The sequence below is a fragment of the Sebastes umbrosus genome, chromosome 18 (genome assembly GCF_015220745.1).
Source record: "Sebastes umbrosus isolate fSebUmb1 chromosome 18, fSebUmb1.pri, whole genome shotgun sequence".
Lineage (NCBI taxonomy): Eukaryota > Metazoa > Chordata > Actinopteri > Perciformes > Sebastidae > Sebastes > Sebastes umbrosus.
This window is the reverse complement of record NC_051286.1, coordinates 22,986,338-23,009,187: the sequence shown is the minus strand read 5'-3', so window position 1 is coordinate 23,009,187 and position 22,850 is coordinate 22,986,338. Positions and strand designations below refer to the sequence as shown.

At 40.4% G+C, this 22,850-nt stretch overlaps 1 long non-coding RNA gene across 1 annotated transcript; it reads right to left on the bottom strand.

Moving 5' to 3' along the window:
* Nucleotides 1–4,666: 4,666 nt before the first annotated feature.
* Nucleotides 4,667–6,917, bottom strand: LOC119476694. The gene is made up of 2 exons (XR_005204085.1): nucleotides 5,646–6,917; nucleotides 4,667–5,151 (listed from the first exon to the last, which is right to left on the bottom strand). It is a non-coding gene; the product is annotated as an uncharacterized LOC119476694 (long non-coding RNA).
* Nucleotides 6,918–22,850: the final 15,933 nt, after the last annotated feature.

Sequence of the window (22,850 nt, the reverse complement as noted above, 5' to 3'; positions counted from 1 at the left end):
GATCGAAGATATAATATCAGATCATAAGACATAAAGTGTATCTGCTGCCTGCCATTACAGGAAGAAAAAGGCCCTCATGTTTTCTTCTCCAGACATCTAGAGTAATTTGAAAAATGAATTTACATGGAGGATATTAATATACCTGGCCAAATTCAAGACAATTGTAAATGCTAGGGCAGATGACTCATTTTAGCCTTTTTAGTATTGTTATGTGTTTTTATGCCTGAGACAGCCGTGGCTGGAGGCATTATGTTTTTTGGGTTGTCTGTCCGTCCATCCCATTCTAGTGAACGTGATATCTCAGAAACGCCTGGAGGCAATTTCTTCAAATTTAAATTTGATTTTGGTGGTCAAAAGTCAAAGGTCAAAGGTCAAGGTCGCTGTGACCTTACGTCAGTCCCATTGTCATGAAGGCGATATCTCAGGAATGCCAGTCCACTTGGACTCAAGAATGACCTGATTAGAATTTGGTGGTCTCAAAGGTCTAGGTCATGGTGACATGGCTAATTATTATGCAAGATGACATTATCGGGCCTTCCCATGTCATGTGCACAGAGCCTGAGGAAGAAAACATAGGCAGTTGATGGCCACCGTCGTGGTACCCATCATCTCTGATTGGGGCTTTAGAGTTTGTCGAGCCGGCTAAGGCAAAGAATGTCTGGCTCTGTCCAACTTGCTTGGAGGTACACCCTTCAGGTCAGGCTGTGATAGTATGGATGCTACATCCCTACTAGAGAGTAGATCTGAAATCTGTTTGACACCAGGTGTTTTCTATTGAAACGATTCTGTTAAAATCACATCTGTTTGATGAATCTAGTAAAGATAGATGTCAATGGTAACCCTCTCTATATACTTTCACCTGGTTGCACGATCAGCGAGCTTAGCAGCATCACTTTGCCGTCCATGGGTGATTACCTGGTCAGGCTGACCGGCAGCAGCCTCGGAGTGACAGGCCCAGGCACTGTGCTGAGGAGAGGAGGGGATCAGGGCTTAGAGGGAGGCTGCGATGCCTATAGCCTACAGTAATCCTGGATCACAGAGTTAGCTCCGTTAGCTTCTCCCACTCACTGCGGGGATTAGAGACACTGAGCTGACCACTATGATGAAACACTTGCAATATCTGGGGACTGAAGGAGACCTGGCGGGAGGACGGGTGACTCAGGGAGGATGGACCCGCATCAACTGACAGCTCTGATGGAGACGTCCACTGTGACTTTCTAATGAAACCAGAGATCATGGCAGACTAATTAACATGATTTCCATGTGGGCATGGGCTAATATGAAAACTGCATAGTGAGATTATCCTACCAGCATTATCTACAGTAGATAAAAAAATACTTATAGTTATTTAAACAAGCAAGCCAGCTGAGGAAAAAGTTATTTGAATCATTGATTTAATTTTTAATTACAAAAGAAAAATGTGTCCAAACTCCCAGAATCACTTGAACCCCGTTGCTATGTCCTCAGAAGCTGTGGTTTAGTCTGAACATATTCTCATAACGGTTCATATGATATTTTACGAAAAAGTTATTCCTCCTTTTTCATTTGTTTTCCTACGAATGTCCAGCATTAATTTTAATTAATGCATGCAGTCTTTTCAAAATAAACTTCCGTCTTCACACCTAACAACTAGCTTAGGTTTAGGCAATAAAGCCTCAATTTGCATTGATTTGCCTCGTTTCATTCATGGAGGACCGTGAGAGTCATGGAAAAGCTAAATGCAGAGGCTAAATGGAGAAGCTAAATGACGCAGCAAATCCTATAGCTTATACATTTAGTAAAATCATTAAGGAATAGCAATTGCAAATGGAAAAAGAAGTTGCCCTTTTAAATGCCTGATTAGAACCAGTATTCTCAATTCAATTTGTGAATCCAGTTACTTTGTAATTTTGTCCATTTATTCATAGATTAATACATTAATTTGTAAATACATTTATGAATGCCTATTTGTATTGTACAATTAGTTATTAATCAATTAAATGCTCTATTACTATTTACGTGACTCTCGTGGTCCTCCATAATTGTAGACGCCGTCACCTTCCCACATCTCTTGCACAGGCTTTTTTTTATGTAAAGGTATATTTGTGTACATGAATGATGTAAGTGTGTTTGTGTATAAGTATACAAATGTATCTGTTTGTATACTATGTATTAATAGTATGTGTAATCACTGTATTTTTTATGTGCACATAAAAAAAAAATTAAATACTTTAAGAATTCAATTAGATAAAAAGGGTATTTTGCTTATGTTCTTTTGCCACATTACCAGAGCCTTTTGCAGAACATAACTTCCCCCACTAAGATTCTTCTTCTTGGGTTTTGTGATCTAGAGAAAAGTGAAATAAATATGTCATGAAGACCATTCAAGGCTTCAGGTCCTAACTGAGGAAGAGCATGCAAAGTGTTTCCAGTTGAAAGGAGATCATGCAACCAATAAACATTAACGCTGATTAAAATATAGCAAGTTTGTCATTTACACAGTAAATTGCTTCTGTCAGTTCTTAAGTGCCACTCAGTGCAGGTGTCTCTGACAGGTTGGCCAGCTGCTGGTGATTATTAAAGGACCAGTCTGATTTTTCTGTCTTTTTCTTTTACAAAAGTTCAACTTAAAAGACGGTTAGAAAAAAATGCAACAATAATACCTTGATATATTTACTGAAGCTGCCTGACAGGCTACAGGAAGTTAATGTCAGATCAAGGTTTGTTCATTTGTTTTATTTGAAATTATGGCTTCTATGGCACAAGTAACCATGTGTACATTCAGCTTTCATGTCAACCACTTTGTGTTTTCAAGAGTAAAATAAGTTAAAACTGCAGAATCGGACTCTTGATGTATAATGTATGAGTGCATGCAAGATGCAGCTTCTTCACCCACTGCTGCTGGCATTATTTATCAGCTCTGTACTGAGTCATCACATCCAGACAAACTGCCATCCCTCAGAGGAAGTTTCTCTGGGTTTTGCAACGGAATAGCTTATTTATTTCTACACACATCGCTATTGAACGCTGAGCTTAATGTATCTATTAAAAAAATGGATTCTAAAGTAGATTAAAAAATGTAAGAGTAAAGAGTAAACATTTAAGAAATAGCTTAACATTTGGTTTGCTTCTTTTAGTTGATTTTGTTAGTTTAAGGGGCCGTTCACATGCCGCATTTTTTGCGACTTCAAATGCATTGTTTTCAATGTAGAAGATTCGGTTTCCCCAGTCTTAAAGTTACTTCAAGGAACTTTCATTTTGGGTTGATTTTTCACGCCCCCTGTGGACAAAAGTGGTACTGTTTCCAAGCACCAGACTCCCCTTAAAAAAACTCTTATTTTACTGCAGCAGGGTTTGACAGTCTGTCCCGTTCAGTCCTGGTTCTGGTTCTCCTGTGTCTCCCATCCCACCAGCAGGCCCAGCAATACGGCCTGAGTCTCCAGCAGCGTGGTGTCGGTGTTGGCTCACATGAAGCAGGCGGTGAGCTCCAGGTCCTGCCGCCTCAGATGGACCCTGCTGCCCACGCATGCAGCTTCTTTACATCCGCCATGTGAAAGATCCTCCTGACCACCACCTTGTCTTTGGCCGGTCACGTCTAGATCAGCGGGGAGGAGCCGCGCCCGCCTCTCCGCCTCCTGCAGGTCAAAGGCGGCCCTGCTGGAGTCTGAGCTGAAGGAGTTACTGGTGAACCTGCGGGCTGTAAATCCTGATCCTAAATCTGATGTCGTGGGGAATCAGACTCGCTGACGAGCATTGAGAATAACTACATAGAAATAGCTAATCCTCTCGCTGATGGTCTCATTTACTTATGTAGGTCATAAAGAGGAATCAGGATTACATAGAGACTGTTTCATAAACCAGTTAAAAGTTCCTCAGAGTAACTTTAACACACTTCATCATGCGGTCGAAAAGTCAAAAAATTACCACCTAATGTCTTTTCCTAACCACTTTTCCTTGACCTTGAAGGGAAACCTCATGAGGTCAAGGAAAGGTGTGAAGGAGAATGCATAAGAACTTAGGAAAAGACACAGGTGACGTGGCAGGTGTTATTGACGCAGGTCTGCCGTGGTGAAACTACAATGTTCTGAAGATGGACTACAAAAGGCGCTGCTTCCCCCCGTGCGTTCTTACATAGCTCTTTCACTGACACACTGCTTCACCAGCGGTGTGTTAAAGAGAGATACTGCAGGTCCTTCTGCTGCTGGAACACTTTACATCAATATATAATAAATCATTATCTGACCTAATGTGGACAACCGGTGAAAAATATCACTTCATTAAGAAGGAATATATGATAAATATTGAGTTAATTGTTGGAGTTATAGAGAAGGTGTAGGACCATATACTTCTTTCTACTCCTTTTCGGATATGTGATATTTATTTATGTTAATTATTTGTTAATTGACAGTTTGCTATATGTTCAATGTTAATTTTGTTTGTTGTTCTTGTTTTGTTTTTAACTCTTTTGTTACTTGTTCGAAATAATTAAATAGAAATAAAGTGAAACAAAATGATTGTCACTGTCCACTCATATTTATCAACATTAATCCTAATTAGTATATGACTGTATGAAAATGACATGAAAGATATTGTTTGTTTTCATGAACGGCAGAATGGTGCATCGTTTTAAATGCTGCTGCCGAAAGGAACTGTGGTATATTATTATCTCCTTTCCTTTAGTAAAAGATGCTCAAGTGTATCCTATGTTAATGGAGATAATAAGGGACGCATTGAAGCTCCTATCCTTAACATTTAGAGAATTCAAACAGCTCTTATCACAGATGATACTGAGATACTTCCGGATCATTTCCCTCTGTTAGGAACCTTCCTAAGAGAAAAAGACTTTTCAAACCGCAGCCCAGTTGTAGATGTGTTTCCATTCCAGTGCCCATTTTGTTGTTTGTTGGTGTATTTTTCTTCCTCCTGCAGACAACCAGATGACCGGACGTGAACCTTGAGTGCAGCTACAGTGGACTCTGATACCGCTCAAACATCAATGCAATGTCAGGTTTTGGGTATTTAACTCCTGATAGCACACACAGTTACTTCTTCTTCTTCTGTCAGCAGTCCGACTTTTTTCACAGCCGGAGAATCACACTGCAACTGTTTCTCTCCACCTACGCAGACGCAGCACAGACGAGCCTCTTTCTCTGGGGATCGTCAAAAGACATTCTGGGAAAATACAGGAAATCGCTACTTGAAGTAGAAGTAGATGAGGCAGCTTGAGGGAACATGGTTCCACCAAAAAAAAAAAAAAAAAAGTAAATTACAACACTTCATCACTCGTGGGACACACTGAACATCACAAATTGATGATATCTAACAGTGTGAGAGTATCCGCAGGTGGATTTTTCCTTTCACCTCAGAGTCAGTAATGCATGGCATTAGCCTGGATCTTTTTTTTTTTTTTTTAACAAGTGGAGATAAACCACATTCTACAGAGACCACATTTCATTTTCAAGGGTTTTGTAGATAATTTCTCTAAGAGCTCCCAGTTATGCCTCACTGACGCAGTGATGGCTCCATTAACGCCACCAGGCCCATTTAACCTAGTTACCGCTCAAACAGCAAATGAATGTTTCACTTCAGTGTTCATGAGGGCCTCGCGTCACATTTTCGAGGCTTGGTGAGATTAATGGCATCAGTCATAATGTGGTAATATCTACCTCTGTCTCAAGGAGCACCCAAACAGGAACCCCCCGATATGTGACCAACATTTCATGGTTCTCCAGCCGTTTTCTTTCAAGGACACGCTATATAGTAGAGTGAAGCGGCATGCCGCTCGGAGCTAATGGACCTTGAATGTGGAATGTTCCAAAAGAGTGGGCTCCTGACTCCGGAGTGTGGCAGGCCCTGATTACAGAAGTGACAGTCTGGACATCCAGAAGAATTACTGTGATTGTTCTGCTGGAGTCAAAGGAAAGGGGAGGGCCTGCGGGATAAATCACTCTTTATCTAGTCTATCAGATGATTCCATAGTGCGTATAGCAATAACAATTTCTCCTTGAGGACCCTTGAGCAGTGTGTGTGCTGCACTAACACAACTCTGAGCACATCTTTTTAGTATAAGATGCAGTTTAAGAGCCCATAAGAAAGAGGAAAATTACATCAGAGCTCCACCACCCACACTGGCTTTCTTTTGGATCCGCATCAGCCTTGATTCTGTCTATTACCGCGCATAGTTCACCAGCATCTCCTGCAAACATGTTTCCCTTGAGTAGGCATTTGAATTATCCACTGATGGAGAAGGAAAATGAACGTTTACGATTACAAAACAAGTCGTTTTGAATCATTTTGAAAGCTATGCCAATACAAGTTTGAATTTCTTAACAACAAGCAGGTTCTTCATTCCTATTTTAATGCCTGCTGACCTTCGGTGTCAAGAAGTTTGCAGCTCTGCACATCTACCATTTTTCTTTCAGTCCTCTCAGACATTACTCAGACAACATAGAATTCAGTCCCAGAAAAAAATGTTAGCACAAAACAATCTACATATCTTCAGATATTTCCGAGCAGACTTAAAGAGGTTTCTGAGCGCAGGTTTTTGCAGTTTGAGGGTTACCTTCTAGATACGACCGCGTTAGCCTCCGGCCAGCAGCAGTAGTCAGAATCATTTCACCGACTGTGTGTCTCAAATACTCGCTGTCTTGATAACCCAGCTGCTCACGGGCCACAGAGAGATGTGCCGAGGCTTTTCAGGTCAGGTAGAATCTAAAGTTAACGTTATCTCTAGCTTGCTTCCATGGCTGCAGAAGGCTGTTTGCGAGCCAATTAGTTTCATATGTGGCAACGGGGTGTCGAAATAGGCAGCGGATGGGAATAGAAAGAAGAACATAGTGTCTGTAGCATTGTTGTCGGAGAAGCCAGTATTTCAATTCAGCATGTTTCCTTAATTTCGGATGACATATCATGGCCATTTTATTATTTATTACAATAAATCAAATAAATAATTAAATAATTATTATATTGGTCCTTTAAAGGTCGACTTTATCTGCGTTCTTTTCTGGGTTTTTCAAATGGAAACACTTAACCATTAGCGAAAAGCAGTGACGTAGGTTACTGAAGTAAGCTACTCACTGAGGTTTTTAATAATGTAAACGCTAGCATTAGCTGAGTCAATGTTAGCTGTGCTAAATTTATAAACAACTGAAAGTGTTAGTTCAGATTTTTTTAAGTGGGGTTGTTTATATACTAATTACTGTTTTTGTCAAGGAAGTCTTTGAAGAGAGCAAAGTAACGGCTTCAGTTCCCTGTCGCAACTGGCTGTCTGATGGCGAGGTAAAGCATAAAAACTTATTTTATTATTTTTTCTAAAATAAGGCCCACCTAAAAAAGTTACTGTAAGTAATACAAACTATGGATATACACATATATATATATATATATATATGTGTACGTGTAGAATGTCGTCATGCAGAAACCTACGTCAGGTTATGTGGGAATTTTTTTTAGCAGGGATAGGGAGAATAGCATTTTGATGCTAAAATATACGTACTTTGACCAAAATTTGGATTTGAATCCGTAAAGAACACCACAGGGAAGCTATTAATATAATGAATTGTCCAAAAAAGAATGCACCAGCCTTTTAAAAGTTAAATTCAGGTTCACAAGTATTTGAGTCTTAGTTTTGGTACAACACAAAGTGTGCAGAGGTTGGCGTGATTGACGGGTGTGTAGCAGGTCCGACTTTATGTCCAGTCACAGACCACCAAATTAAAGTCAGGCTTTATATTAACACAATATTTATCTAACATAACTAAGTGTTTTTACTGCCTAACCATACCATAAACTAACCTGACCCACCAGATGGTTTGTTAGACAGAACCATCTGAGATGCCATCATTGGTAAGTGATTGAATGAACCGTCTGTCAATCAAACTCTTGCCGAAGCCAGTCGGGAGAAGAGTGAAAACATCTTTTCTATCGAGAAAAAAACGTCAGTGCCATTCTTTGCTCTTCTTCCAATGAAGAAATACTCTCTAGTTCTGATAGAACTGATGCAGCATCTACGCTAAACTCTTCAGCAACCGTCCAGTCTCGACGTTCTTTCTGGCGATCTGAAGTCAGTACAGTGTTATTAGAAAACTACAGTAACGATTAAACGAAATGCTTCTAAGAAACCAGAATTTCCTTTTAAGTTGGTAGCGATGTCAGTATCAGGATGCAGGGTCCCCTGCAGTGTGTATGTAAGAGGGGAGCTGAAATGAGCTCTTTGCTGCGTTGTGCCTTGAAGTCTTGAAGGACACGCTGTAAGCCCTCCACCTTGTGAGGCAGGTCATGCGTGCTCCCTGATATACTTTTTTTTTTTTCATCCTGTCGGTGATAGCAGGGATTACAAATGTCTTCTTTTGTTTGCGACTAGCAGAATGTCATTCTTTTGTTCCTCCTTCCTCACCCTCAAACACGCGGCCGCGTCCCAGTCTGACAGCAACCTCTCTCTCCCTGATTGTTTTACCAGTTGCCTTTCATTTACCTGGCCCACTTCAAAAAAAGCAATGCATAGTCAACCACCTCCCTGAGATGAGGTCAAACACATACAGAGCATTGCCCACCACTCTTTTTATTACCATAAATGTCAGTAGTCCTCTTCATCCTTTGCACACTTTTATTACACTGGTGGAAATGTCAAATGTATTTACAAGTCATAACACCGTGATGGCCCTGAGGCTGAGGAGAGTGCACTATCAAAAATAATGACTTTTTTTTTTTTACCCGCTGCTCTTTGTTGCACTTCAGAAAGCCTAAATTGTGAAAACTAAGCATATAGCTATTACCCCATCTGTGTTTCTAATATTTCTTCTCCTAATAGGCTGCAAATCCTTCCTCTTTGATCATCCGCTGAACTTCCATTCGGAGGTCATCAAATATGTATACCTCCCCGACTGTGTCATCCCAGCAGTGCCTCGCAATGACATGTTAACATATAGGAATATGGCCTAGAGGGATATAGTTGTCATGCAGCAGCTGCACAGGAACTTTGCTTGCTCTTCTCCCCGCTTGGTTCGCTCTCAGTGCTGCTGCATAAGCTCTAAGCGAGCCAAGGCGCCATCTCTTCATGCATAATGATAACTCCAGAAACGCATAAATTGAATTTGTTTCCTGACACTTTTTCTTGCAGTTTTGCATGTTGTCAACACCGTGACAGTTGCTCACGTCTCTGGCGGTGGGGCCGGCAGAGAGGCTTATTAAGGGTGACACGGTGGTGGAAGAGCGCTGCTGACATGACTCATTCAGAAAGTCATTGACATTCTTTGTTGCGCGGCTATGTGACCATGTAGTGTATGATGTTGTCATTGAGAGAGAGAGAGAGGTCATTAAAACTGTGAGCTATTGGACATCACAGACCATGAGGTGTTATGCGTAAGTATGAAATCCACCCGAGGCCAGGTGTAGTGACTTTATGCTATAATATAATGGGGACATGTGTATGTGTCCAGAGCGGATGGCCATTTTCTGTTTGAACAACACATAAACAGAAGAACAATGACTACAAGTACTGGAAACCTTAAAGGGTTGGTTTAATCAACTCACTCAGTTAGTACAGAATGCAGCTGCTCGCCTTCTGACTGGAAAAAGAAAACTTGATCACCAGTTCTGGCCTCCCGCCACTGGCTTCCTGTCCGTTTCCAGATTGATTTCAAGATTTTGTTGCTTGTTATTAAGGTTTTAAATGGGCTGGCACCACCTTATCTAACAGAACTATTGCACCTTCATACTCCGGTCAGAGAATTGAGCCTTTGCGGTGGCCGCCCCTAATCTCTGGAACAGTTTACCTCTTCAGATTAAAACTGCTCAGACCACAGAATCATTTAAGTCGCTGCTGAAGACCCACCTCTTCTCGCTGGCGTTTGATTAAGTTTATTTTCTGTTGTGCTGCTGCTCCTTTACTGCTGTTATGTGCATATTATAGTTTTTTTATGCTCTGTATATATTGTTGTTTGCTTTGTATTCATTTTTATTATGTACATGTTCAGCACTTTGGTCAACTGCAGTTGTTTTTAAAGTGCTATAAAAATAAAGTTTGACTTGACTTGATTTAGTGGTATCTAGCCATGCAGACAGTTCTGGTTGTATATGAAACATTATTTAGATCTATTTCTACCACAGAAATGGTCCCAGTGTTTTTGCAAATGTTACTCAAATAGGAGAAAATAGTGCATTTGTTGGGGACTATTTTCAGTGGCAGATGAATCCATATTTGGTGCTCTAGTGAGGATTTTGGGCAGCATTACGGTGTATGCTGGATTGAGTTCAATTAAACTGCAGTGTTTGTGTGTTCATGGTAATGAAGGAACATCTCACCCAGTGCGACAATAGATGTGTTTCCATTAACGTATTTTTATGCACATCTTGAAGTATCACATTAGAAAAGTTGTATGGAAATGGCACAATGTGATAAAACTTCCTCAGTTGCGCAAAAAAGTTTTTATGCTCACTTGAGGTTGTTTTAGCCTTTATCAAAATAGAGTTGACGCGCTAAACAGGATATGGAAAGCTTTTGCCGAATAAGTTCTGACGTAGCGAATATTTAATTCACATGACCCATCAGCTCGTGCATTAGAATCATTTCATTAATTTGTCTTCGGACAGCATGAAACATGGCCAATACTAGCTGACATGAAAGAACAATTTCAACTTGTCCAAATGATACAAATTCCTGAAGATCTCTCCATTTTTCTCTCGTAGATGGGTTAGATTCGCCATAGTAGGAAAAAAATCCCGAAGATTCGATCACATCATTCTGCATACTAATCAGCCATGTGGGAATTTGTTTTCAGGATAACAAGCTGTTGGACAAATGGGCTTTTGGTCTAATGGGACATTTTTCTGACTATTAATGGGGTTCTGGAATAATACGCCTTCGCAACAATGGTCAGTTCCCACATGAAGCGTAGCCTATACCGCCAACTTCTGATGAAACTGTGCTTTGTGCAGCCGAGTTTATTCGCTCCAAACCAGTTGATGTAAACGCGCCTAATTTGCATTTCCTCCTTGAGATATTTCTTGACAATTGAATGAAAACACGACTAGTGTGCTTCATTAATGTGTTTTTAATAGTTTATGGACAACAATGGATCTCTATAGTGCAGAGGTTTTAGATTCACACACAATACTTCTTAGTGGGATAAATTCATTGGTGGTTTTGGTGGATGAATGGATGGACTTATGGATTATTTTAATTATTAGTGTATAGTAGGTATAAAACAATGAGACAAAACAAATTCTATGGAAAAACTAAATTCTTATGAATTCCACAGCATATAAAAAAATGTGATGTGGCTTCAATACTAACTCCAACACTATTCACCCATCATTTAAAAACCTGTTGTCACATTTACTCGAGGAGAAGTAGTTCTGGAGAGTAACTTAGTCTCATGTTTGTAAGCTAGTGCAGTGGAATCATTGAGCACATTAGAAGCCGTGGAGCAGAGTAAGGACCGCATGGCTGGACTGGCCTGCTACTGCTAATGCTCACTGTCTGCTGGGTCGAGGTGGAGAAGGGAGGATTGTTCTCAGGTCATGGATGAAGGGATGTTTGAGCCCAAAAGCCCGCAATGTCCACTGTCCCATAACTGAGGAGATTGTGTGTGTGAACCAAGAGTGAAATTTGCCCTAAGCCTCCTCCACAAAAAAAAAAAGAACAAAACTGTACACTGTTCACACTGAGATGCCTGGAATAAGTGGTGTCGAACATCTAGGCAGGAATAAAGATCTCTAATAAAAATCAGTCTAAAGGCAATCCTATACACCTGTTCACACTGACTGGAGAAGTATCGTAACGTCTGCAGACATTCTGATGTGTGCAAATGCGAAACAATGTGTCAATATGTGAGAAAGTACTGCGGCTTTCCTCATTAATCATCAACATGACCCAGATAGTGTGTAGTCAGCTTCGGTGAAGAGTCCTGCCTTCGAGGAACAAACAGACATTATATCTATTTCTCAGACAAACTCCACTGAGCTCTGTCCCGTCTACACCAACAGGAAAATAGAAGAAGCGCACGAAAAGGAAGCATGGATTAATGGAATAACTCTTTCTCCAATGCCTCTATAGTTGCATCATTTATGGAATAGTATATCACCTGCAAGTACTCAGGTGCAATAATGTTGAGTCCTGGAGAGAGTGGTAGAAGTTCTGTGGCCTAATCCAATTGAAATTGTACCATGGGTATGACTCAGAAACTTGTACTCTGCCAATCAGGAGGAAACTTGTTTTCTCCAGCTGAGTCCCTTGTGTTTCGTACTTTTAGAGCCCTGGCAGCTGGGTGTGATCACACATTCCAAGCCATAATGGAAAAGTTTACTTTGGTGCATATCTGTATTTGGTTTTGTTTACATGGCCTATCACGACCAAACCACAGCCGGTAAACTAAAGTTACATGGACTTGCAAGAAGCCTGTTAAGTTGGCAGAGGTCAGAGACCCTGTCATCCCACAGGGCAGCGGTTCACAAAGTTTTCTCCCCCTTTGCATCACTAGTTTTCTTGGCCGTCTTGTACAATAATAATGTCAGTTTGCTTTCTGAATGAATCTTACCGACCTGTATCATTATAGCCTGTAACTACCAACATCAATGATGGCAACGCAACAATAGAGGGGAGCACTTTACATCTGTGTTAGACGAGTCAAAATGTCTGCTGTGAAAAAAAGGTCAATTATTGTTGACTGGGACGAGACGAGAAGTCTGTTACAAAACATTGGCATTACTTCTTGTGTAGTATCACCCAATATGAACATTATTCTTTCGGAGACAAAAATGTTGTGTGTTTTGATGACAATGTCAGTGTGTGTCGTCCTTCAGGGTATTTTTGATACTGCCACTAGGAGTCGCCAAAGTCCCAAATTGTCAAATTCTACATGTTGGGGCTTCAAAAAATACTGCCAATCAACATCATTTGAGATTTTGCACAATTCTCCAAACCAACATTCTGTTTAGCGAGTGAGTTTCTGACACTTTAGATCTAGCTACTTTCATTGGAAAAGAGTTGGCAACTCTACACAGGACACACTGCATTTTGTTTTTCTTAGTTACTTCGGTTGTTCCATCGTCCTCCATTTCCACTACTGGGGATAGTAACTGCAAAGAACTTACATTGACCCCCTCTTTGGTAACTGGGGATAGCTACTGGGAAAAAGAAAAAGCGTTTTCCTCTTCCTGTTTTGGTTGCACAATGGTTGACGCACTTCCTTTGTGCTGTAAATGCAGCCTTCATTTTCCCAGGAGAACGTATACCCAGTGCGGAGCGAAAGTGAGGCATTTAAGGAACCGATCTAAACGCCGTTGGTGTCATTATTCCACGTCTATTACATTGTGCAATTAACATTTACTTCATAATTGAAGCAAAAAGCTTGTTTAGTGCCACTTTGACATATCACAGATAAAGTTACGTTAACTTTGGTGTCACACCATCGTCCTGCCTGCTGCTTTTTTTATTCTATCTAATGTTCTCGTCATGTGTCGCACCATCAATTAAAAGGGCAAAAATAAATCTATTAATTTTAATGAAATCGTTCAAATCAGCAGATTTACTTGCAGGGATGAAGTTACTTTGCACAAATCTTACTCGTCAGGTTCAACTTTAGTGAACTTTGACATGCCGATTGGTACCGGTGACTAATAACAAACCGTCTTGATAATGCTTGAGTATACTTGAGATGACAGTTAAAACTGCACACAAGGGGAAGGGTTTCCTACGTCTCCCAGTGGGTATGGGAACTTCAGAAAACAGCAGAAGTGTTGCCTTTTTGAGTCACATTGAGTAACATAACGACGTGGCGTTAAATGACACACGAAAAGCCTGAAATGTATAATCATGACACGCAAAATCTCCTTAAAATGCCTTGCTATTCATATGCCTTCCCATGAGATCAGGTTGGTTTATACAAGTCCAATTTGTGCGACAGCGCCCTCGGAGATCTATGTATGCCAGGTGCCACACCTGCTCCTCCATTCGCCCTCTTATGTTCAGTAGGAAACATCCTCCTCACAGTAAACTTGGCTTTAGTGAAACGTGGCGAGAAATGACTCGGTGCAATCAAATCTCCTGTTGATCAGTGTGCAGAGTGAACACCCTGCTAGTCTTGTTGTGGCTGGCCCGGTGCAGCAATGCTCAGGCGCTCTTCGCTGTGAGTTTGTTCCGCATGCTGACCCGACTCTCTCGAAGAAGACGCCTCTCCTGTGGCACCATGTGGCCAGACAGAACACACTCGTCCTCTCTGACATTCTTGTGTGCCTGTAGCCTGGGGAGAGAGCTTTTCATGCTCCACTGTGTCCACAGAAAGCAGCGCCACTTCAACTCCCAACTGCTGGGAAGCTGGGACCTGTTCTGTGTTACTGTACTGTGAGTCAGAAAGTCCAGCCTACTTTAACCTGTTTGTATTTTATCAGGGAAAATGAGGCAAAACAACCAGGATCTATATTCAAGAGGTGTTATTCGTGGAAAAATATTACTTTGGCAAATAACAATTTCCCTCTGACTTCAGATAAAAAAGGTTCTCATTCAGCATTTCTTTTACTGAGGATTTGAGGTGCATCACAAATCCCCGTCCAACCTCAGCCAGCTCCATCATAGAGCCATTGGTCCATTAGAGAACTGGCCATGTGAGAAGTATCTCAGACTCCAAGAATAGAAAAGGACATATGGGGAGCAAATTATGATCTGGCACTGGTAAGTTATATTGGAAGGAAAATTCCTTCTTTTTGCTTGTTGCTCGTTGTATTATTTTCTGTTGTTGTATTGGTTGTACTGGTATTGTTTAATTGCACATGTTTGCAGGTTTCTTTCTCAAAAACAAATATTAAAGCTGCAGTGGGTAGAATTGGAGCAAATATGATTAAAAATAATTTATTTTTATAAAACGGTCACTATATCCAGACAGTAGTGCATGAGACAGGTAATCTGAAAAAAAAACATGTTCCTTTCTGTCCTCCGGTGTCCGGAGGCATCTACAAGATTTCACAGACCGGAGGAAAACAACCAGTCAGAGCTGATCTGGAGTCTGCCGTCTATGAGAGCTCGCGAACTTCGACTAAACGGTCAAACTAGGCAGCGCTGATCAAATATGAATCAATATTCTGTTACTGTAATGCCTATTTCTCGCCTCAGATGTTTTCAGAAACATGTTGTAGTGTACTGTTTAGCTGTAAAATGAGAACGTCTGTGACCCGGCAGCCATCAGTTGAGGAAATACTAAGCACCGCCGGAGCACAGCCAATAGGAACGCTCTCTCTCTCTGAAATGACCTGTGATTGGTCAAAGTCTTCCTTCAAAGGCTAGATGTTTTAAAGCCTGTAAACAGAGCCATGAGTAGGTGCAGAAGTCTAGTTTTCTCTCAGAACACTTGAATTACAATATACTGAAAGGTTATTATGGGATTTTTGCCCGATGATGCCAACAACGTTCTGCCTATTGAAGCTTTAAGGTCCCCTTCAGTGGCAAACTGAAATGCACTTTTAATAAAATTAATAATACTCACAATGGCTTTAAACGTGTAATTAAACTGTGCAGGTCTTTTTAATGCTGTTTAATGGTAAATGGATGGACTTGCATTTACAGAGCGCCTCTCTAGTCTTCCGACCACACCGCACTTTTACACTACATGTTAGCATTTACTATTCACACACACATTCATACACTAATAGCAGAGGCTGCCATACAAGGTGCCAACCTGCCTGTCAGGATCTAATCTAAATAATTTAAAATTTAAAATAAAAATAGGGTCCGGGTTGAAAAATGCCACGGGTAAGAAAACTCTCAGCTTTATGGTTTCTGTCTACATTCTGTTTTACGCCTGTAATATTCTTGCGCATGTTGAATTTCGCACATTTACTACATCAACTATTTTCTATTAAAGAACAAAACCTTATAACTTGCACACTTGCTAATGTATATAGTGGGTTATTCTTATTTTTCGATTTTGTTATGCTAGTTGTAGTAGTCGGGTCTATTTATAGTGTATTCCAATATTCTTTATATTTTGTATTCTATGGATATGTATTTATCTAGTGTTGACATGTACATGCATTTACTGTTTCTATGCATTGCCTGGATAACCTATTTATCTATCTATCTATCTATCTATCTACCTATCTATCTATCTATCTATCTATCTATCTATCTATCTATCTATCTATCTTATCCTTTAATAAAACAATCACAGGGACAAGTTGAAGTAAAGGATAGGCTGAGAAATGAAAACAAACCTTGAATATCAGTTATATTTTCATAGCAGCTTGGGCTCTGCCATACAGAAGAAAAATAAAAAAAAAGATTTAGAAGAATAGCCATGAAATGAAGAGATTCATTTCAAAATGAGATATCCACTGTTTGATAAATGTGTCATCTGCTCTGATGAAATGATTGCCGGCATCACATTTAAACACCTAATGGAATATCATTTCTCGAATGCTTATTTCAAGACGTGTAAAGCAGTTCCACTTTAGATGAAATAACACCTTTGAATTTTTTTTTTTTTTACCCAACATGGATATAAAGCTCATATAGAATAAAAGCCATTAAATAAATACAGAGTGCTATGAGCATTGTGAAGCATAAATGCCACGCGTAGGGATTTAGCAGTGGCTTTAAGTGTGGTATTAAACCCATCAATTTGCATTAATCAGCTTTGAAGTGGCTGAAGAGGACATTAAAAGCTTAGTTTCAATAAGGTTTATTTTTTTTCTATATGCTACAGTGGGGGTTCCAAAGTTTGGGCTTAAAGCCTTTAAGAAGGAAGTGATGTGTTACTCATGATTACTGCTACGCCTCAATGCAGTCTCACTGTTCCTGCAGTGTGGGCAAGGTTTGGTGACCTGTGACACCAAATATTGATTTTCATTTTCCAATTCTTATTTCTTCTTTTTCTTAATTTATATGAATTACTTGAGGACGCCAGAGGGCATGGCTAGATTAAGCTGTTATAGGCGGCCTAACCTCTGTGGACCACCTCTTCAATACCACCACATGCTTATGTTTACCATATTCACCATCTTAGTTTAGTAGGCTTATAGGAATGTCATTAGTTTTGCAGGTATTTGATCATAACAACAAAAATAAATTAAAATTTCTACCTGATAAAGCTAGATAATCATCCTGAAAGGGACATTAATCTCATGACAAATCAACAAAAAGTGATGTGTACATCCAATTAAACGCTGCATTTAGTACCAGCTGTGAATGGTGTATGCTATTTTAGCTGCGAGTGAAATATAATGCCTAACAATACTCTAGATGTGATGAAAGTGGGGCATGTAGTCCTACTGCTTTTGCTAGGTCACCTTGTGAAAGAAAAACATTATTTTTTGAAATATTCCTTATAGCTGGAGAAGGCAGCATTTTTACAAAAACCTTCTCCCATCCTTGCCCACTGAACGTCAGCTCACAGTCAAAGCGCAAACTCAAATTTTTAGCTGCTGGCTTAACATAAGCTGATAGGCTTCCAAGTTTGTCTTGGAATAATAGTGAGTCTGGGGGAGGAAATAAATCAATCTCCATATTGTCCTGATAAAAGCTGCGAGAAACTTTGAGACAACAGTTGATGTTAGAAAAGCACGTCCAGAGGCGAGTTTAGTGGTATTATTAATTAAATTAGTTGTGGTAAATTGATTAAACATTACTTTATTTTGGAAAATGCACATTACATTACAACATTAACTGCAAAATAAAGGTCTTAAAACTAGATTTTGACACAGGATCCCTATACATTTCATCAATAAACATCAACATTTCTCAAGAGCAATTCCTGAAGGGGACCAAAAAGAGACTGTTTTAACAGTTAATCATATATTAAAATGTATATAGAGGAAATCCTAATTACTACCATACTGGATAATTGATAGGTAGATAACTTAACCCCTTAAAACCCCTTCTGTCTTTCAGAGGTTGTAGCGGGCTCAGTTTTCAAGAAATCCATTGGTACCAACCATTTCATCCTAGCTTGTCAGAAAGAACGCTACGAAGTTATACTAAATTTTGGCGAGGTAAAACTTGTATGGCGATTTGCAAAAGGTTCCCTTGACCTCTGATCTCAAGGAATGTGAATGTAAATGTGTTATATGGGTACCCACCTTTTATAGACATGCTGTAATCACATGCAGTTTGGGGCAAAAACCATGCAGTTGTTTGCATTCAGTACAAATGTGTTATTTCCTCCTATTCTAAAATGGTGTATTTGAATATTTCTGCATACTGGGGTCCCTAAACAGTCTTGAATTACATACATTGGGTATCACTGTAAAGGTCTTGTGGATCCAATGAGCCCAACTGTATTCATGTGTGATGATGTTAGTCCCCATAGTAGCCATTTCATTGTAGTGAGACCATTTTTTGAAAATGACCTGTGGTGACCTCTAGGATAATCACAGCCTCATGAAACTTTACAACCACAAACTAGAGACCTAGAGCATTCAGAGGATGGATGGCTTTACTAGCTAGATTGACAATAAGGGGGTTTCTGAACAGTTTACACAACCCAAGTGCTCGCCATCCAATCGCCAAAAAATGCAATTCTTGCAGAAATCTCCAAATGTCAAACGTTTTTGACCCCAAATCACAGCATGACTTTTTCTATGGTGTTCGTCAAGGTCTTGGTGTCTTAATGTGGTATTTTAGAGGGATTATTGATAATTTTTATCAATACTCCAGTAGAAAAAAAATGGTTAAATTTAGCACCAAATCTGTAACAAATGGTATCAACCCAAAAATTGCTGCAACTACTTTTTTTTTTTTTATCATATTTGCTCCAGCTTGAACCTTTTGGTTGCCAAAAAATGTCTTACTCAACATTTGGATCTACTTAGCTCCACCCTTTTGTGTCATTTCTGGTTGCAAAAAAAACAAGATAATGACGGCCAAAATCACTCGAGGCTTCAATGGGTGACGTCAAAGTTGCTATATCCACTTCTTATATACAATCTATATGGTTTTAATTAGTTATTTGATGCTATAGAAAAGGGGGGGGGGGTGACGTCATGAGTAGGAACATCAAGAAGAGATGTAACTTTAATTTTCCATAACGGTATTTGTCTGTTTAAAACATAAACTGTATATAAAGGTCTTTATATACACTATGAGCTATGGTTCATACAGTCACTGGGAAGCTGGGGGTCTGGGTCTGGGGATTTACCCACTACAGCCATTTAGTCATTATTTAACTGCTTAATTTCTTTTTTTTATTATTTAGTTCATTCAAATAGTTCTGAATCTCTTTTCTGACCTCAGCCCGTCTCTGTGCTGCTGGAACATTTGACTTTCCCCTTGGGGAGCAGTAAAGTCTTATCTCTTATCTTATTGCATATTAGTCTACTTCATAGATTGAAACTCCACGTTTGAATTCAAAACAGTTGGGAAAGTAAACGATAATTTGTACAAATCCAATCGACTTTGCCCTCTTCCAGTCTTTATCTGCTTGATATTTCCAATCAACGACTTGTCATGGAGAGCATTATTCGATGGCACGTTGTGTTTGGTCGTATTTTAGCTGCAAAACATTTTGACAGACACCAGATAAAGACTTGTCAGTTGGCACAGCCATATTGTTTTCCCACCTTGCTCACCAGAAACCATTTCCTTCCAGACAAAACTGTTTTGTGATTGTGCAAAACGAAGAAATAAGCCCCTCTGTCTCAAATGCCACTTGTCAAATGGATTTGACTGACACAGATTGCAGAGGATAAGGTTTCAGACCACAAATTTCTAGCTTGACGTACTCGGCAAATCTGGCTTACCAGTGAGGCATAAAGAACTGTCGTGTTCCCTCAGAGAGGTTTACTTTGGAGAAAACTTTGTCTTTCAGACCTTTTGACAGCATCTCAGGCTCCACTTTCCCTTAATTTATGACCCTGAATGTGTTCCATTGTTAAAACCTTTTAGTCATTCTTAAACAGTTATCAATTTTAACCTGTATTCATCTGGTACTACTGGACATGTTTACAGCAATTGTCGTTCTTCCATGCCTTTTCTCACCTGTAACTCAAAAATAGTTTATGCTACATATACTCTTCATGTATCATTGTGTGCGTAATTTAATGCAGTTTCTAATATTTCCATAATACTTTCCATAAATAATTTCCTGAAGACAATACGAGTGACAACTGTGCACATCGCTACTAGCTGGCAATATTTTTGGATGACTTTATAATCATATTAAAACTCATTGACCTTAATGTATTGGTTTATAGAGTGGGAGTGAACATATGGAGGACATTACATCTATAACTCGGTCATTACATGAAGGTCAATGAGTTTTCATGGGATTATTGGGATTAAGTCATCCAAAGATCAAGCCATTCAGCATCAATTCAGACAGCAATCGCACACACGTAGTTGAGGAAATGCTCTAGTTTGTGAAATGTTTCCAAGTAAAAATGAAACGCTATGTTGCGGCCAGACCTGAAATTGCTAAGAAGTAAACAGAAAATGTATCACAAGTAATTCAATTTCAAACAACAATGAAGCAACGGTAAGGCAAGCGATTGCTTTGATGCTGCAAGTTTGCAGTAAAAATTGGTGCTTTCAAAAAAAGGCCAAAGTACATCTGTATTTTCAGACCAGCTCCTGGTTATAGAATTCAGCTGCTCCTCTATGATTCCATCTGAGGGCCTTTATTTTGCAGACAGTCACTGTAGCGCCTCGGGTAATTGTGCAATAGATCTCTGCCAGATGGTGACCCTCTGCTAGTGATGCAATAATGGGGACTGGACTCTCGCAGGTTAATTTTCTCTGGCTCAGCGAGAGATTTTCCCAGGAGCCCCCTCGCTCTTTGATACAGTTTAAGATCCGCATCCTCAGCCCTCGGCGCTAGGCGACCGTTTCCTCCGTCATTCAGTCGGACCAATTCAAAGCCGAATTTGTCATTTTAGCTGCATGTGGTTTCAGCTGCACCCGTTGAAATGATGACAAACTGTCATTACAGGGCAGACCCAACAACTGTTTACTACCTCATCTATATTCTGCAGCCTCATGTCCTTCCTTTTATTTACAGCTCATGGCCCCACTTTCACTCTCACCTCACCCATGTTGTTATCGCCATCATCATCGCAAAAAAAGGCAGCAGTTTCAACTTCCGTATTGAAAGCAGAACATTCTCATATTCTCAGTGTGGCAGTTTTGCTGAGGGGAAATATTTCACCTGTGATGAGCTCTGTGCCGCAACACATCCGCAGAGCTCCATCCCTCCTCCTCAAGGAGTTAATATCATCCTGCGAGCATTTCTGGTCAAGGTGAAGGTCAGCACCGACATGATTTCGGCGCTGCTCTATCGCTAATAAAGGCCAGCGGTGGCCGGCCACTCACACTCTGCTGTCAGAGTGACACACCTGATCAGCCCTTCTGCTCCTCGGAGGGCCGGAGCTGCTCAGGCCGCAAGGTTACATCTTCCAAACCTTCACAGGCCCACTGAAAAGGAAAATTGGTCATATAAAGAAAGATGGTATTGCTAAACTACATACAGTATTGTGCAAAGTGCAAAAGGCAAAGTGTTTACAGCTGTCCCGAATGGCCACACTCAAAAGTAGGGGCGAAAATGTGTGTTATTAGGTCATTACATTTGAATGAGCTCTGTGGGAGCATGAAGGTGCTCAGCAAATTTCATGGCCACATGCATATTAAATATATGTTGTGTGTATTTTTGACATTTTAGCCAGAGATTTCTACCCCTGGAGCGGCACGGTGGTGCAGTGATTAGCCTCACAGCTAGAGGGTCGCAGGTTCAAACCTGGCTTGGGGCCCTTCTGTGTGAAGTTTTGCATGTTCTCCCCATGTTAGCGTGGGTTTTCCCCGGGTGCTCAGGTTTCCTCCCACAGTCCAAAGATATGCAGGTTAGGTTCATTGTTGACTCTAAATTGCCCGTAGGTGTGAATGTGAGCGTGAATGGTTGTCTGTCTCTATGTGTGTCAGCCCTGTGATAGACTGCGACTTGTCCAGGGTGTACCTCGCCTTCGCCCAATGTCAGCTGGGATCGGCTCCAGCCCCACCGCAACCCTGAATAGGATAAGCGGTTACAGATAATGGATGGATAATGGATTTCTTTCCTGGTTCCCTCTGATTACTGCTCACATCTCAGATTTCTTTCGGCAGCTAAATAGGTCTGGTGTTTTGCCCATTGATGGTTGCGGCCTAGTTGTAAAAATAACTGAGCCAATCATAGCTTTGTAGATGGGACTGACAATGGGACGCCATCTTTTTACAAAGCGACCTATAGCTACAATAATTCTAAGTTGTGAACTATTAAATATGCACAATTCTTCGATCGACAGCAAATATTAAGGTAACTGCTCCTCACAGCTGCTACCTGCTAACCACTCAACTGGATAAAACATCACCAGGATGGAAAATTCAGTCTTTATTGATTGGTTAGTGCAAAATAGCCCCCTTCCAGAAACACGTACACAATGTCGGACTGAATAATGACGTGAAAACAAAATGAAGAGACTGTCCTCCCAAGAAAAATGTCAACATCAGGTTTTTCAAATGAGAGGTGATCTGCAATTAGGTTTTTTGGGAACCTGAAGTGACCATATTTGGACGAGAGGGTGGAGCTGGGGGAGAGCGAGGCCCGGCAGGGCTAGGTAGGTACCGCTAACTCAGGTTTCGGGTTGGGTCTCGGGTCCTATACGGTAAATCCGTGAAGATCTCTAGTTCAAATGCCTAAACACAACCTATGTTTGGGTTGAATGGATAAGCAACCTCTGTGGGCGTGTGAAATATTACTCTTCTCTGTAACGAGCAAAAGTGGAAGTATAGTGTGACAGTGTTTTAAAGCCTCAACACCACATTATGAGGAGGTGGGGCTGGTTGGACGGGTCAACAACTTGTGAGGCTTTGACATTGGAAACCGCTGTTCACTTACAGTTCAATCCCAATAATCAATGAT